Here is a 17,331-nt window from a genome sequence, read left to right as displayed (position 1 = left end):
GAAAGGGGTTGGAAGAGGCAGGAATCAATTCAGGGAGACTGTTGGGCTATTGCATAGGTAGCAACACAAGGCCCACGGTCCTAATCCGGCTGGCACCTTGTTTTATCCAGCCCAACACCTTATTTCTACCCAGTGGCAGTGCTGAGCTCTTGCTTAACTGTTAAGGTGTAGTTACATTAATACAGTCCTAAAATTACATTCGGTCATTTGAAGGCAACTGTGAAGCTGCTGTGGCCCCTGGTGAAAATGAGTTGTACACCCCTGGATTGCAATCATGGGGTAGGGGAGCGATGGTGATGATTTGCACTGGGGCAATGGCAGAGAAGGTGAAAAGCGGGGGATGACTCAACAAGAGACTGGGAAGTAATAGGGTGAAAATTTGGGGCTTGACTGCCCGCAGTGGGTGCCAGAGAAAGGAGAGTCCAGGAGGACCCCTACTCTGAGGTTCCCAGCAGTTAGATGTTAATTAGCTTTTACTGAAAAACTATAGAGAAGTTCTCTGCTTTATGAGTAACCTCAGGCTCAATTCAAGGGTGTCATCCCCTGGATTTCAAGTCCCTTTAAGAAGGATGGGGGAAGTGGGACACCTGGATGAAGGAAAGACCAGCAAGTCCATCTCTAATGTGTGGGCAGAGTCAGAGCCCTCCACCAGCTGTAGGCCCTCCCCTGCTGCCTGCTCCTGTTAATAGCCTTCCTTCAGGATTCCTTACTAATAAATATGAACTTGCAGAATTTTCGTGGTGAATGTTCTGCCAAGGAATGGGTGCCACCGTGTTCTAAAGGCAATCCACAGCAGCAAGGGCTGAGCACAGCTTTCCTGTTACTGACACTTGCTCTGGAGCTGCAGGTTAGTGTCACTCAAAGCAGGGTGGTCTGACCTCAGGGAGAATTGTCCGTCTGGACTGAGAATGGCGCCAGGGTATGCCAGTGTCTCCACCATCTGACAGACCCCTCCTACCGCTGCCCTTTTCCCCTACACTGTTACTTCCTACATCTCAAACAATGGAAGTAAATGCAGGACCATCCTCATTCCACCCTAGTCAGGGTGAGTGTTTGCTGAGCACTGTATCTGTTAGGATACTCTAGGTTGTAAAATCAAATCAGCTCCACCAATAAGAACAGGTATTAATTATACCATGTAACAGACTCAGGAGAGAGGGTGGGCTTCGGGGTTGTTCCAGCAGCTCAGCACTTGTATCAAGGAGTCAAGTTTTTTTTTCTCTCTCTCTGCTCCACTGTTCAGCATGTCAGCTTCCTCCCTCGTCTAGTCTAGGATAAAGCATAGCTGATGGTGGCATCTGAGGAGAGAAGTGCTGCCTTCAGAGGCCTTCCAGGAGAGTAGGGAGGACCCTTTCAGAAGCTCTGGCACACCTCTCCTTGCATTCCATGTCCTTCCAGAACCAGTCATTCATTGGTAAGAAGGCTGGGCTTGCTCCGATCGGCTGAGACTAACGAGAGGATGGGGGTCACCTTGCCTTGAGTCACTGGGTCTGTGTGTGGAAAAATAGGTAAGTGGATGGAACTGGAGCTTCTGTTAATAAAGACCCAGGGAGCAAGAGATGACAGGTAGGCAACTAGCAGGGTCCACCGCAAGTTCTGACTGTGATGAGCACTACAGGGGCTACGGGAAGAGTTATATTTAAATTTTTTTTTATTATGGACACTTTCAAACATAAAATGAGACAAAAGATGGAAACAAACCCTCACGTTCACATTGCCAAGCCTTAACAACGATCAGCTCAGGGACTCTTTCACCTATTTCCCTGCCTGCTTCCTTGCTCTAATTATAAAGCAGATACCAGACAACATATCGTTTCACCCAAAATTATTTCAGCATGGATCTTTTTTTTTAAAGATTTTATTTATTTATCTCTAGGGAGAGAAGGAGACAGAGAGAGAGAGAGAGAAACATCAATGTGTGGTTGCTGGGGGTTATGGCCTGCAACCCAAGCATGTGCCCTGGTGGGGAATCGAACCTGCAATACTTCGGTTCACAGCCTGCGCTCAATCCACTGAGCTATGCCAGCCAGGTCAGCATGGATCTTTAAAAAACAGACACTGTAGCGCTGGCCAGGTGGTTCATTTGGTTGGAACATCATCGCATACACTGAAAGGTTGCAAGTTCAGTTCCCAGTCAGGGCACATTACCTAGGTTGCGGGTTCTATTTCTGGTTGGGATGTGTACAGGAGGAAAGTGACTGATGTTTCTCTCTCATATCAGTCTGTCTGTCTGTCTGTCTGTCTGTCTCTCCCTCTCTTCCTCCCTCCCTCCCGTCCTCCCTTCTCTCTCTCTCTGTCTCTAAAATCAGTAAAACATATCCTCAGGTCAGAATTAAAAAACAAAAGCAAAAAAAAACAAGGACACTTTAAAAGCCAAACCATATCATTATTATCTCACCTAAAAAAATAGTTAATAGTAATTTCTTAACATCATCAAGTTATCTAATCAGTGTTCAATTTCCTATTGTCTTATATGCGATCAACATTCTTTTTGCAGTTTACACAAAAGGAAGTTCTTAGACATCAGCCAACGTTTTATCTTACAAGATAAGGAGACTGCAATCTAGAGAGATTAAATAACTTACCCCAAAACCCTGAGATTTTACTGTTGATAATTTTATCCTGCCTTTTTTCATGTGTGTTTGAGGCAGGTGATTGCATGGTGAAAGACCCAACAATTCACTCATTCATTTAGCAAATGCTGGTTGAACATTCGCTATGTGCAAGGTACGTAATGAGGCCAGTGCAATCAACAGGACTTGGACCTATAATGAGAAGAACTGAGCTTTGACTCTTAAGGCTTTTGCTTATGACATGGAGCAAGTCTCCCCACCCCTCTGTCACAGTACCTGAAATCCTGAGGAGAGGCATTCTTGGATTAGGAACTTATCTTGGGAGGTCCTTATGAATATTCACAATATTACGGCAATAAACAGCTGTTCTTTTAGGCTGCTCACACTGAACTCTCTCTTCCTATTTAAGAGGAATCCTAAAATAGGAAAAAAGTTTCCATATTTCACTACAGAAATGAAATTTATGGATGGCCTTTTCCCCATGTCCAGAAAGCTGGCAAGAAACCCAGGACCTGGTGCTCCAACCAAATGTTGCAGCCTGGGACTGTCTGTCTTAAAGAAGTGGTACAAAGGCCCAGATCACTGTGGAAATGACCCACAGGTGCTGTGGCCAAGTCAAGTCCAAGAGAGCAGTGCCAAGTGTCCAGCCACCAGAGGTGGTGATAGAGAAGACGTTTCCTCTGCCCACGCTGTGAGCAACTGCCTGTGCTTCCATTAAGTGAGTTTTCTGCTTAACTGCCTAGGGTCACTTCCTGCTCTGTGCAACCAAATTCTCTAAGAGAGTCAGTTGAGAATATGAGGTCTGTGTAGAAGGTATCCAGCCATGTAATATAAAAAATAGACATTTATTGAAGAAGATACAAGATACAAGAAACACTATATATAGGACAATGACCCCCTCAGTCTCCTTCAAAGTAGGCTCCTTGAGACCTCACACAGTTCTCCCAATTGCCATTAGCTACACCATCGTATTTCCCTGAATCTCACTGATGGTCTGAAATATCTTCTTTTTCAAAGATGATTTTAGTTTTGGGAAAAGCCAGAAGTCACAGGGTGTCAGGTCTGGACTATAGGGGTCTGAGTCACCTGGGTGATTTAATTCTTTGCCAAAAAACTCTGTGTAAGACATGGTACATGAGTAGATGCATTGCCCATAGCTGCACCTTCTGAATCATCCAAATAGTTTCCATAGAGGAATGTTCAAGCTTAATGCAAAATGTGATGCAGATTCACAGCTCTGCTCACTCAGTCATTTTGAATGTGATGGCCACCCAGTACCCATGCTAACTCAACAGCATCTGCTGACCCTATTGACTAGTACAGTGAAGTCATCACTGTTCATGCATGCACATTCCAGTCTACTCTCCTTGGCTGCCAGGTTACATGTATATTGTGTAAACTGTTCTTTTTATATTGACAATGGCTGGACTTTTTCCAGGCCATTGGAAAAAGACCTTCTAATAATCTATAAACACATTCAGTTTTTGCAACATTTCTTTTTCTGATTGACTTATCAAATTAAGCATTTGCCATCTATTAGGAAACAAAATGGAGCACAAGGTGGGGACATTTTGATGGGTACTGCCAGGGAACATGAGAGGTTCAGTACCTACTGCATGAACCTCAGTCCAGTGTGGTGGCTGCAGATACTGGGTGCCTACAGGCTGTGGGGAACCACCACCTCCTTTCCAAATATGCTGAAGGATGACAGAAGAGCAGGTCTGTGCTTCACAAAGATACATACAGAAGGAAGCAAGACATGTTTCCCTAGAACCCCAGAGAGAGAAACCTGCCCCTCCCCCACCAACTCATTACTTCTTGTCTTGAACTGTGGCTGAATGCCCTCAGAGAGAGATGGGTGGGATGGTAGTGAAGATTCTAACGGGTTGCAGAGAACGGTGTTCATCTCTGAGCCTGAGAGAGCTGGGAGGACCTGTGCTGTGCCTACTCCCTGGTATGAGGTAGGGGTACGCAGTGTCTGGCCAACCTCTGGGCTCAGCTCCCATAGCAAACAGCTTTGTTCCTCCAGGCAGTCCTGCTCTCCCCCTAGCTGGGATGTCTGTCAGGCTGGTCTTGGGTCTATGGCTCAAGGAACCTGGCTCAAAATGCCTTGGCTCTGGGCTTCTCCCATGTGCTCTTTCACCTTTTATACCAAGATGAAGCAAGACCACCAGCTTGCTAGAAAGAACACTCACTGCCCATCTAACCTCTGCAGGAAGTTGCTTAATGAACTCCAGAATAATCACTTGCAAAACCAAGACTTCTTACATTGAATCTGTGGTTTCCTGTCCTTCAGAACGTGCTTTCTTCCCTCCCTTCCTGTGCCTCTCACTGCTCATGTGTCCTCCTGGGCTCAGGTGTCCCCTTCTTCCTTCGACCTCCTCTTTCCTTATTCTTGCCGTACTTTCCCTTCACTTCACTCTGCTCTGTCAGACTTCTTGTCTTCCTAACCCATGCCCTTGTGCTCATGATTGTTTGCTTTCTGAAAATATTTCTATTTGCAAGGGAGTTTTGTGGCCATCCTGGCTCTCTCTCCTGCAGGACTATCAGCTCCGAGGGTACCCTTATCTTTGGCCATCACCCCATTTTCCCCAATCCAATGCTGTTATGGTTGAATCATGTCTCTCTAAAAAAGATACGTGTATCCCCAGTACCTCAAAATGTGATGTTATTTGGAAATAAAGTCATTGCAGATACAATTAGTTAAGATGAGGTTGTACTAAAGCAGGATGGGTCCCTACTTATAAAGACCCAATCCAACATAACTGATGTCCTTGTAGGATGATGACCATGTGAAGACACAGACTTAGGAGAATACCATGTGATGACAAAGACAGAGGTTGGAGAAATGCAGCTACAAGCCAAGTCACACCAAAGATGGCCTACAACCACCAGAAGTTAGGAAGAGGCAAAAAAGGGTTCTGCTACAGGTTGCCGAGGAAGCATGACCCTGCTGACACCTTGACTTTGGACTTCTAGCCTCCAGAACTGTGAAGTAATAAATTCTGTTGTTCCAAGCCATCCAGTTTGTGGCACTTTGTTAGGGTAACCCTAGGAAAACTAATACGAATGCCATCAAGCAGATCCCAGGAACTGTGTCTAAGAGCCTCTTCTACCACCAACAGAGCTTTACAAGTTGCCAGTTTCTACTGGAAAAGCTCCTCCTTCATGCTGATAAGGGTGATGTTTCCATATATGAAAGAGCTCTCTAGAGGTTTGAACTCTGTGACCCATGAAATTTGAGGTGATTTGTTGACCCTCACTGTTCAAACTGATTTTCCCCACCCTACTCCAGGAGCTTTTCCATCACGCTCAATCACCTCCTAGCACATTATATTATTGATTATGTATATTGTTTAACGCATGTCTTCCCCCTACTAGATCGTAAGCTCGTGAGGTCAGAGGTCTGTTTTGCTCACCAGCACATAGTAGATAATAGTTCTTTCTTGAATAAACAGCTGGAGCAGAACTTTTCCACCCCTGCCCACATGGAGGGGCTGAAACTTCTCTGCAGGGGATGGGGGTGGGGGCTATGTCCAGGGGGCATGGTGGCAGGGCTAGGAACTGTGAATACCATGGTCAAGTGAAAGGGAATGAAAACAAGGTTATTTTTCATATTTCTGAAGAATTCAAGTGAGAGATATGGCAAAGGAAGGGCCTACCTCAGTTCTTTTCCATTTTGTGATCTCAAGTTCTCTGCCACTTAAAGACCTCTCAGTCCTTGACTCTCAATGTGATCCCAGGTGGTAGACAGAGCCTACCCTGGTGGTTGCCATCCAGCCCTCCAGCAGTGGGTCCCCACAGGCCACATTGGCTTGTGCAACCTAAGGATCTGATTGTACCTGAGTGGAATGGGGAGGCTGAGCAAGAACTCTGGAGAAACCCTGGAGAAGCCACAGCTTGCATGTTTGGAGGCCAAGGTTTATCTTGCAAGCTCTGGGCTTGAGTACTGCATGTGCAATACTTTACCGCCGATGGAATCAAGGCACAGTACCAGACATGGTTGTAAAGTGGGTGAGGGAAATACCAACATAAATAATCCAGAGTCCGTGCTCTGAAATAGGTGAAGATCTATCAGGTTGGGAAGACTCGTCCACAGAAACACAGTAACAGCTCCAATGCAGAAACAGGTGTCAAGGTACTGGGGAGCTTGGGAGGCCTATAGAAAGGGCTTAAAGTTCAGAGAAAGATGTCAGCATTGGTGAAGGGAGAGAATGGTTGGTAGATGTCAAGAGACCTAGAACTAGGCCTTGAAGGAATAGGAGGAGTGGAAGGGCATCTCACAGGGGTTCAATGTGAGCAGAATTGAGAGCTTGGGGATGGGGATACGTTTAAAAGACAGTCAGTCCCTGACTATGCACAGAGAGTGCATGGGGCAACTAATAATTCCAGGGCAGACAGTGCCGAGGTGGACAGGAACAAACGTGTCCTGAGATTGAGAGACATGCAGAGGGCTGGGGTCCCAGTTAAAAAGGGAGCTACCAGCCTTTTTCTCCTTGGATAAACAGTACCCTAATAGTTTGGTAATGGTTACTTCAAAGAAAATACAGTGACAGAGGTAGTATAGCATCAGCCGACTTATCATTAAACTATTAGAAGGTGGTCTTTGGCAGCACTGGACCAGAAATATGATTCTCTTGAGGAACTGGTATAACTGGCTGCAAACAGAAGAGCCTGTTATGTTTTGGCTGGTTTGTCCTTGTTTCATCTCTGGCATCTGCAGCGTGAGATAGGCCATGTAGGTAGTGGACTAAGGAGAACTCCACTGGAAGTGTGCCTCAGTATACCTTCTCACATGGCCTTTTGGGAAAAGAACATTGTAAGTTCAATGAAGGGGATGTGATGGGGGAAGAAAACCAGCAGCATGTGAATTATCTCGTGGCAGTGTTAATATGGAATCCATTTCCAAGGAGAGATTAGCATGTGCCACCAAAGTTAACATGATGAAATAAATGGTGATGAGTCCTAAAAGCTATTAAACCAATTGTGTTCATCGTAGGTGATGACTTTTCTTTATAATAACAATCACAGGCAAATGGAGACCATGCTGTCAAAGTTATTAATTGACATTTTGGAAGTTGCCCCACGGCAGAAAATTAGAGAAAATACATTGCTAGCCTAAGCTTTGCTCACTGAAGAACATGAAGATGGCATTCCTTTTGGCAAATGAAGTCCTTTTATTTTCCTGACTTAACTCATCCATCTTCATCTTCAGTTCAACTTGTTCAGTGCCTGTGTCTCGCTGGGTCCCTTTTGCTTTCCCCTGGAACAGGCTCCACTCAGACACTCATTTGATCATTGGGTGTTTAATTGCCACCACTTTTGCCACTTCCTTGCCACAGACTCAGGCTCTCCTATGCGAAGAAGTGGGCCAAATGTCATCCATCTTTTTGGCCGTCCATGTCTTCTGTGACTCTGCAAGTAAAGAGAGGTGGAGTTTTTAAATGGGGAGCAGAGTGAGGTGGAAGGGCCTGTATGCTAACCCCTATCTGAAGATGTGCATAGAGTAAACTGCTTAGCGCAATGCCTGCCATGAAGTGGCAGTTCATCATACCTACCACCTTCCTGAGAAGACCAAAAATAGTGATGGCACAAGGGAACACAGCAGAGATGCATCCCACACAGATGCAGACTTAAAAATTTCAACTACAAACTGCTGGGCCAAGAGAGGAGGCAGGGGGAGATTTTTAAATGGCCATTTAAATGCTCTCTGTGCTTCTGCCCATGAACCCCTCAGTGGTCATTTGTGTGGGTGGGAGGGAGACATGAAAGGTAGCCCTCACCTCTGTTCTTCCTTCGTGTGGGGTCTCAGTTCCTGACTCTCACAATGTGAGACCCCCACATACTAAGTGCAATTCCTGGCTGTAAAAAATACATACTTTTTGTACAATAGAGTTCTTAGATACAAGCCCACTACACATCTAGTATTTGACCAAAAAAGCATTATTTTATCCTGAGTTGGTCAGAAGAAAAAACAGATTCTACGTTGGACATTTTAAGTGGTGGTGTATTGGTCTCTGACATGGCACATAAACACCACCCAGCGAGATGTAGTCAGAGGCTGATTTTGGAGACTTTGAAGCCTAATTTTGACTCCTTGCAACTGTTATCTTAAGAGCAACCTCCAGGTCAGACATAACAGCACCTTACAGAGGAGGACACTCTGACCAGCTCTTAGTAAAATTAGACTACTGTTCACTCTGATGTGCTGAGTTAGCTCCTCTCAGCCCTGAGCCCCCATTCTAGTGGCCTGTGATTCACCAAGCCCATCTCTGTTGTATATTGCATCTGAAGTAATTAGATGGAGAGGGAGAAGGGGGTGATGGAAAGGAGGGAAGTATTGGAGCACAATCAACTAGGAACTAACCTTGCCTTGCTGACTGTTCCTAATCCTGGAAGAAAGCTACACTGTGTTTGGTCCTTTCCACTGAGAACAGACTTAAAAATTCCAGACAAGAGAAGTGAGCTTCTGTGGAAGAAACCCAGGCAGTAGTTCCAGCTTAGTGATGAACAAGCCTTGGAGGGCAGGCCAGAGGCCAGTGGCAGTGATGCTGACAGGGCCACCGTGTCTCTGCTCCAGAAGCACAGGAAACTGTCCTCATGTACTCTTTGGCAGGTTCCAGTGGAAACTTTTGCAGCAGCAGCAGCAGCAGCAGGTAACTAACTGGTGCCAAGCCCCATTTCCATCTTTCTATGGCAGTTGTCTTCAAACTGGGGCTCAAGTACACTCAAAGGTCTACTGATCTTTCATTCATGAAATGTCCATGAATGATCTAAAGAGAATCCACTTCCAGAGTCCTAATTCCAAGAACAGATTTCTAAAATCATCTTGTAAAAATTCCCATGTGCCCCTCACCCATCATAATCTCAACATGGAGCTTTTCTCTGGGGTGTAAAACCCTCCACGAGTTAAAAAAAAAGGGAGAAGGGGAGATTGATATATTGGTTTCCCAAGAGCTTCTTTAATGATTCATCAAGGCAGGAAGCCCTGATCAAGGCAGGAAGCCCCCCCTCAGGGCTTCCTGCCTTTCCCTGTCTTGTACATATTTCTGTTCAGGGTGAAGGTGGCCTGCATGGAGATGCTCTAAATTTAGAACAACCAAAGCAGGATAGATTAGTGGAGCTAGAATTTTTACAGGATTTCTTTCAGATTCAGTCTGCATTATTCAGTAATTAAACCTATCTTATCAAACCACCTCATGAAATATTTATTCTGATTATAGTTCTTATCTTATAAAATGTTTAATCTTTTATAACTCCTACAAAAACAAACTTTTAAACTAAAGATGAAGCATTTAGATGTCAACTTTTATTTTTTTCAAGGGGGTACGTATTTCTTTAAAGTTGTTTTAGGAGGTACATGTGTAAAAATGTTTGGAGACCATTGACCCAAGGGATCTTGGGCCCTACGCTGTGGTCCTATTCATGTGCACTCCTTCGATCTTCCAGTGCTGGACTACTGGAATGATGTTACCAGACATGTGTGGTTAGTGAGGACTTGACATGTGGCTAGTATGATTAAGGAATTCAATTTAAATTTATTGTAATTTTACTTCTAAAAACGACATGTGGCTAGTGCATACTACATTTGACAGTGCAGACATAGGATATTTACATTATCAAAGGAAGTTCTATTGAACAGTGCTGGTCTAGAGTCTCCTGGTAACCATCGTGGCCTCTAGGAGAAAGTGTAGCTCCAGGAAAAGCTGTGACTTGGTAAAAACATTTAATTTTTTGAAAAGGTAGTTCAAGCACATGATGCAAAATTTGAAAGATGCGAAATGGCTTATAGGGTGAAGTTAGTATCTTTTCTACTTTTGTCTCCAGTTTCTCCCTTACCAAGTTTCTTGTGATTCCTTCCAAAGGCATTCTACTCACATGCAAGTGTAAGTGTATGCATCTCTGTGGCAGTTTTAATGTTCTTTGACATTCCTCTGATTGAGAGGTGAGGTTTATGTACCTTCTCCTTGAGTTTGGGTGAGCTTGTGACTACTTCAACCATTACAGTATGGAGACGTAATGTGACTGACTGCCCATTCAAGGTCCAAAAGGCCATACAACTTCCACTTTTGCTGGAACATTTACTCTTAGCATCCTGAGCTGCAATGTGAGAATTTCAGCTATTCTATGACCACCATACTAAAGAGACCATATGCAAGCATATAGGCCTGACACTCCCTCCAGTGTATTATTTATTTCAGATGTTGCATTCTGTATTTCTGATTGGTTCTTTTTTATTATTTCTGTGTCTTTTTCCATGCTGTTGAGTATCTTTATAATCATTACTCTGAACTATCTGATAAATTGCTTGCCTCCATTTCATCTAGCTCTTAGTCTGGATAATTCTCTTGTTATTTCATTTGGGGTCTGTTTATTTATCTTCTCATTTTTGCTGCTTCTTTGTATTTGTTTCAATATATTAGGTAAATTCACAAATACTTTGATGTAGGCCTTTGTCAGACACTGCTTGTGACTGGCTCTGGTCAATCTGTTTGGAGCTATCAATGATCCACAGCTTGTGGCTCCCTCTGCTTGGCCTGTCTGTGTGCAGAAAGAACGAGTCTGCTCCCCAAGGCCAGCTTTTATCAGCACTGAGTCTGGGGAAGAGTCAGATGAAATCTCAAAGAGCTCCCAGAGATCTGCCTTAGTTGTAAACTAATCAATGATATAACCTCAATTGTAATCAGCAGCCTGGCTTCAGCTCCTCAGAATGGGGCAGAGTAATTCTTGCAGGTAAGACTACTGCTTCCCCTCTGGCTGATGTCATTCAGAGAGGAGTGCTCTGCCTGAGAAAGATGGCCTCTGCAGTGTGAGGAATGACTCAGCACAGGGATCCTGGTGGCTATTCCTTCAGTTCTCTCCCCAGAGCCACCAACCCCAGACTCTCCTCGTGTGTCTCTAATCCACTCTGCCCTCCCTCTTCTTGCACCCAGGATAAGTGGCTATATATGAAATTTTGTGTGTTGACCCTTTAAGAGGCTCTCTGAGTCTCCAGCCATCTCTCCCTTGCAGAGATAAACCCTGCTGCTTTTCATAGCTGGATGTTATCTGGATTCCTTTCCAGCTCTGGTGCTATAAGCTGGGGAGCCCAGCTTGGGGTTTACAACCCACACTTCTCAGGGGAAACCCCCTGGCCACTGAAATATCCCTCTGAAACTCCACCTGCCACCCATGGGAGCCTAGACAGCCCCCTTGCATCTCCTCTGCACTCCCTACCAGTCTCATTGTGGTGAAGAGTGGTTTCTTCTGTCTGTTCATGGTTATAGGCTCCTCTCCAGCTAGTGTTCAGTTAGTTATTAAGGATGATGTCTCTACAATTTAGTTGTAATTCCAAGTTGGTCCCGGGAGAAGGTTAGTGTAGTTTTCACTTACTCCTCTATCATCTTGGATCTGCCTTGACACTCCCAGCTAATTCATACTTCAGCCACAAAAGCCAAGGTGCCAGACTCAAGAGTGCAAAACCGTCTTGGGTTGGATTCCTGTGACTCATGGAGAGGAGATTTGCAGTTTGATTGGAAAGTTTGGTAAAAACTTAGTAACAGATACTTTTTTAAAAAGCAATGAAAAATTAAGTAACTAGTAACCCCAAGAAAAACAAACCTGACCTTTAAAAGAATATCCTCCATGGTTCAGCTATGAGTACATAAGTCACAGTAATGCAAACACTGAATATTGATTTAGCCAAAAATGGTGATATAACTACACTGGGAGGATGGAAGGAGGTGAAATGTGCATGAGAAGATTGCAGAAAAGCAATGGAAAGTATTTAAAATTGCCCTGGCCAGGTGGCTCAGTTGGTCAGAGCATTATCCTGTATACCAAAAGGTGTGGATTTAAGCCCTGGTCAGGGCACATATCTAGATTGCAGGTTTGATACCTGGTCAGGGCATGTATGGGAGGCAACCAATCAATGTCTCTCTCTCTCTCTCTCTCTCTCTCTCTCTCTCTCTCTCGTCCTCAGGTGAGTATTAACGAATAAAAAATAAAAATAAATGAAATTATATCATTGAAGAAGCTAAAAATAGCTGCATTATCTAGAAGTACAGATACAAATTACAGAAGAAACAGCCGAGAGATACTAGTGCATGTGTATGCCAATGGGAATGATCCAATAGAGAGGCAGACGCCAATGGGGAATGATGTAATGAATGGGGAGAGTCCACTTGGAACAGCAGTGGACTGGTTGCCTTTGATGGGGTGTAGACACAACTGACCAGAGGGGAGGAGAAGAGGACAACAGCATAAATATGTAGATTTAAGGTGGAAAAATGAGGGAGTTCATATTTGATAGCTTCTCTTTTCTCAATGAAATATGAAGAGAGTTCATTACCTGAGAGTAAGAAGAAGGAAGGATTGTGGGAATTTTAAAGATTAAAAATACATGAAAAATGGCCTCTAGAAATATGAATGCTGGTTTATGAGAAAAACACAGTAGTGTTGCCTAAGCAGTTTTCAGTATTGCTTTGAGGTCTGTGATCATGAACTTAGAGTGAAAGCAGTCTATTTACATGGCCTTTCCATAGTAATATTAAGTTACTTGAATAAAGGCATGGAGAAATGGATGGTTGGATCGAATTAGTGTTTTGTAGGTTCTATACTAGAAGATTAGGGGATTCTGAGAATGAGAATTTTTGAGGAGAGTGTATACTGTGATGGACCATGTACCCTAAGCTGCACAAAAAGAGTGAGCACTGGCAGTGACTGATGGACAGTAAAAAGTGATGGAGAGATGGAGCCAATAGAAAGGAGACCTGCACAGAGTTGAAGAATTGTTGCAGTAGACACTTAAGCAAGCACATTGAGGAGAGGAAGATGTGGAAGGCAGTGGCATTGGGCTTGCAGAGACCTGACAATTTCGGGTGGTGACAAGGTTCAAATGATGACCTTGAGGAGGAATGGAGGAAGAAATGGTCATTAGAGATGAGAAGGTCAAGGCAACTGAGCAGCCACGGTACTGGATGGGGCATCAGTGTGGTCAGCTTCACTGAGTTTGACAAAAGGGGCAATGCAGAACAGAAGATGGAGCTCCTGCCCTCAGTGAATGAGGACATGGAATCCAGGGGGAGCCGGGCAGCAGGACCCTAACAAGCAGGACCTTCTTAGGAGGGAATAGGAATTAGGGCCTGGGAGCAAAGTGGAGAACAAGCAGCCACCAACATTACCTCCTGGTCTTGGAGTTCATGAACTTTAAAACAGGCTGTGCCAGAAAGAGCTGCAAGAACGCAGTGTTCTTGGGGCTAGCCAGGCTCTAAGGCAAGGAGGAGAGGAAAGGCTGTTATGGCCTAAGGATGTGTCAGAATTTTTTATTAGACAAGGTGAGGGTGGGGGAAGATTTCAGAAGATATGATGGAAATATTTGGGAGGAAATGGAGGTCAAATGGAAACTGGGTCAAATCAGGTGATGAGCAAAGCAGGAAAGAGATGCATGTCCAGGTGATAAACAGATGACTGGAAAAGTCTACTCTTCTGGTGATGACAGAGGAAAATGAAAATCAGGTCATGTAAGTCCCCTGCTTAAGACCCACCAATGGCATTTCATCACACATAGAACATAACTGAACTCCTGACAAGACCCCACAAGGCTGTATATCAGTGTTCCTCAAATTCTGGTTCCTGGACCAGCAGTGTCACCTGGAACTTGTCAGAAATGCAAATTCTTGGGTCCCACCTCAGTGCTACTGATTCAGAGAGTCTGGGGGTGGGACCCAGGAATCCGTCTTAGCAGCCCTACTCTCTATTATGCATGATTCTGATGCATAATAAGTTCAAGCACCATTGGCCCTTCCCTTCCTCTGTGACCTCTGAGTTTCCTAATTTACTACACTTTAGCCTCTCTGGCCTTCTTTCCCAAGATCATACTCTTTCTGTTCCCAAGATCATACTCTTCTCAGGGCCTTTTCTCTAGATGTGTCATCTGCTGGCAATGTTCCTGCCCCAGATGGCCTTGTGGCCCCCGTCTCTCACTGTGCAGGCGTCTGTGCAGACAGACACTCCCTGAGCATTGCATCTCACCCCCAACTCCAGTCATTTTCTGATCCATGACGGTCTTATTTCTTCAGGCATTTACCACTTCCTGAAACCTTTGTTTTAAACTTGTTTATGTCTCTCTCCCCGACCAGGATATAAACTGCAAGAGAACTGGGAACTTCTCTGCTTTTTTACCACTGTATCCTCAGTACCTAAAACAGATCCTGTTGTATGGAGACATACTTAGCAATTACTTGCTGAATAAATGAATGAACAACTCAGAAATGATGAGATGAATCCTGTTATTTCTTAGACTTGGATGTACAAGTAAGCCTGTTCTGATGCAGATTCTGCTTCAGAGGGTCTGGGGTGGGACACCCCAGTTTCTGTATTTTTAACAAGATCTCAGTAGCTTGTTCAGGGCACTCAATTTGAGGAGCGAAGTCTTAGACTCAGCCTTCGGGTCTGCCTCTTGTGATCTCAAATGCTTGATCACTTGGTGGCTTCCAGGCAATCTCCTGAACATCCAGTGACATGACATCTGTGATGATTCTATTTGAAATATTTCTGGCCAGGAACAGTAGTTTTCCTGAACCAGCTCTTCTGGGGTAGGAGAGATGTTTGAGGTCTTTTCAAAGATAACAGAATAATGAGAAGAATCTTACTTACTAAAGCTACTGCTTTTAAAGGAGCCACTTTTTGCTGAGGAAAAACTCAGTAGAAGCAAACTTCTACTTTTTCCAGATTAATGAAGAAATAAGAGTCTAGATAATTGTTATCTGTGGCAAATTTGCTAACTATAAGGTAAGGAATTGTTTAAATCTGTTCCCAGCCAAATCACTTGCTAGGCCAACATGAAACAGCTGAGGGTTTGGTGTATATTTGGCCTCTTCTCCTCCCTGCTTATGTCCTATGGGGCAGCAATTAGCTGGGGAAATGGCAGAAGGAAGGATAGGACTACTATCTGAAAACTCAGATAACAAACACTGCAGTTGAAAACCGTGAGCATCAGATAAGCATTTCTCAGAATATGTCACTAAGACGTGACCATTTACCTGCATGAAGAGTTCTTTGATCAAAGAAAAGTTTAGACAATGCTGGATTATGTAGACACAAATTAGGATCCTTTGCTGCAGGGATCCTTTGCTGCAGGGCTTCTCAGAGGCATCGGTGCACTACTCACTAACTTACTTGTGACTTTCCAGAGCTTCCCATGCACAGCATTTTCTCAGACTATCCTGTAGAGCCAGTGTTCCATGGAGTGAACTGTGGGCAAGTTTACTCCATGGGCTTCTTTTCAAGCATTTCTCATTAAAGGAAGGCTAAGCAGTCGAGAAATAGGACTGAGGAGAGAGGCAAAAGTAGGCACTTGATCTCCAGGCCCCTTGCTCAGACTTTTGCCTGCCACAGATTTCCAGTTTGAATGTCCCACCTGTACCATCTCCCCACGCAAGTCTCTCAGTTCCTCTCTTCTTTATCCCTGGTGTCCCACTCTCTCAGAGCTCTCGTTAAAACTCTAAAAGTATCACCTACTGTTGTGAATTAATTTGATGCCCCTCCCAAGGGTACTAATATTTTAAAGAGGATTTATGTGGTTGTTCTACTTGACCAGAAGGAATGGATTTCTAGTGACCTGTCAGGCTGGTGGGAGTGGTTTTTGAGGGAGGAGCCCATCTGCCTTTCCTGAGGGATGTCTGCTTCCTGGTCCTGTGATGAAGGGGCAGGAGTCTTGGCTGGTAAAGAAAGGGCTCTATCTCCTTTTTTTATTATTCTGTGAAGTTTCGGGGGTAGGTCTGGCACCCTGTCATCATTGTTCCCCCAAGCTTCCAACTGGTTTGCTTCAAACTGGGACCCTTAGAAATACCTACTACTGTTATGAGTAATATTTTACAAGAAGATCATAGTTTTTAGCATTTGGGAGTAAAGATCAATTTTGCTCCCATGCTTTCTGTATGTGATCTTTCTAAAACAAAACCCTTTTAATTTTACTGCCTCTAAATCACATTCATTTGACCTTATTGGGACATTTCTCACCAAAAATATTGTCAACAGCAGCACAGAAGTGAACAATACAAATATTGCTGGATAAAGAGTTTTTCATTTATCTGTCTATGATTTGGATAAAACATAACATGGAGAAAAATACTTTAAAAAACCTCCACCAACTATGAGTTCCTCAAGGAAACTGACCATTCTCACAGGATGCCCCAGGGCTGAGTGTCTAGAACACAGCATGTTTAATAGTTGTTTGCTGAATTGAATATGCGGTTGTTTTTGTTTTACCTTATGCTATGATTTCAGGCCCTCTCCCCTAGTAACTGTAAACCTCTACCCATTTTGCTTTTTTATGTTTGCCAAACAAATATGTACACGTTTATCATGAAATTTTTTAAATCAATATTTTTCAAGTTTTAAAAGTTTTTTTTAAAAAGGTGCAGGAATATTTAAAACCTTTTGACCCTCTGCCTTAAAGCAACATACAACCAATCTAATTTCTCCACCATTTAGTAGGATTCTAGCCACTAATAACATAACTCCAATTTAGAAATAAGCCATAGTGAAATGTATCATTTCACATGACAGGAAGGCCAGACCAAGACTACATTCAGGGCTGGTAGATTCACTGGCCCATGAGTTGGCTGAGATTGGTGGCAAGATGGCTGCAGAAGTTGTAGGCATCATGCCCAGACACACAGAAGTCCAGAGGAAGGAGAGGGATAGGACTATGTTCTCCTGTGTCTCTGTCATAGGAGAAAGGGCCGGTCCCAGAATGCCCCCAGGTTTCCCTCTG

The sequence above is a fragment of the Phyllostomus hastatus genome, unplaced genomic scaffold, assembly GCF_019186645.2.
Source record: "Phyllostomus hastatus isolate PE091 unplaced genomic scaffold, TTU_PhHast_1.1 phas_contig_1, whole genome shotgun sequence".
Taxonomy (NCBI): Eukaryota; Metazoa; Chordata; class Mammalia; order Chiroptera; family Phyllostomidae; genus Phyllostomus; species Phyllostomus hastatus.
This window is presented reverse-complemented; position numbering follows the sequence as displayed.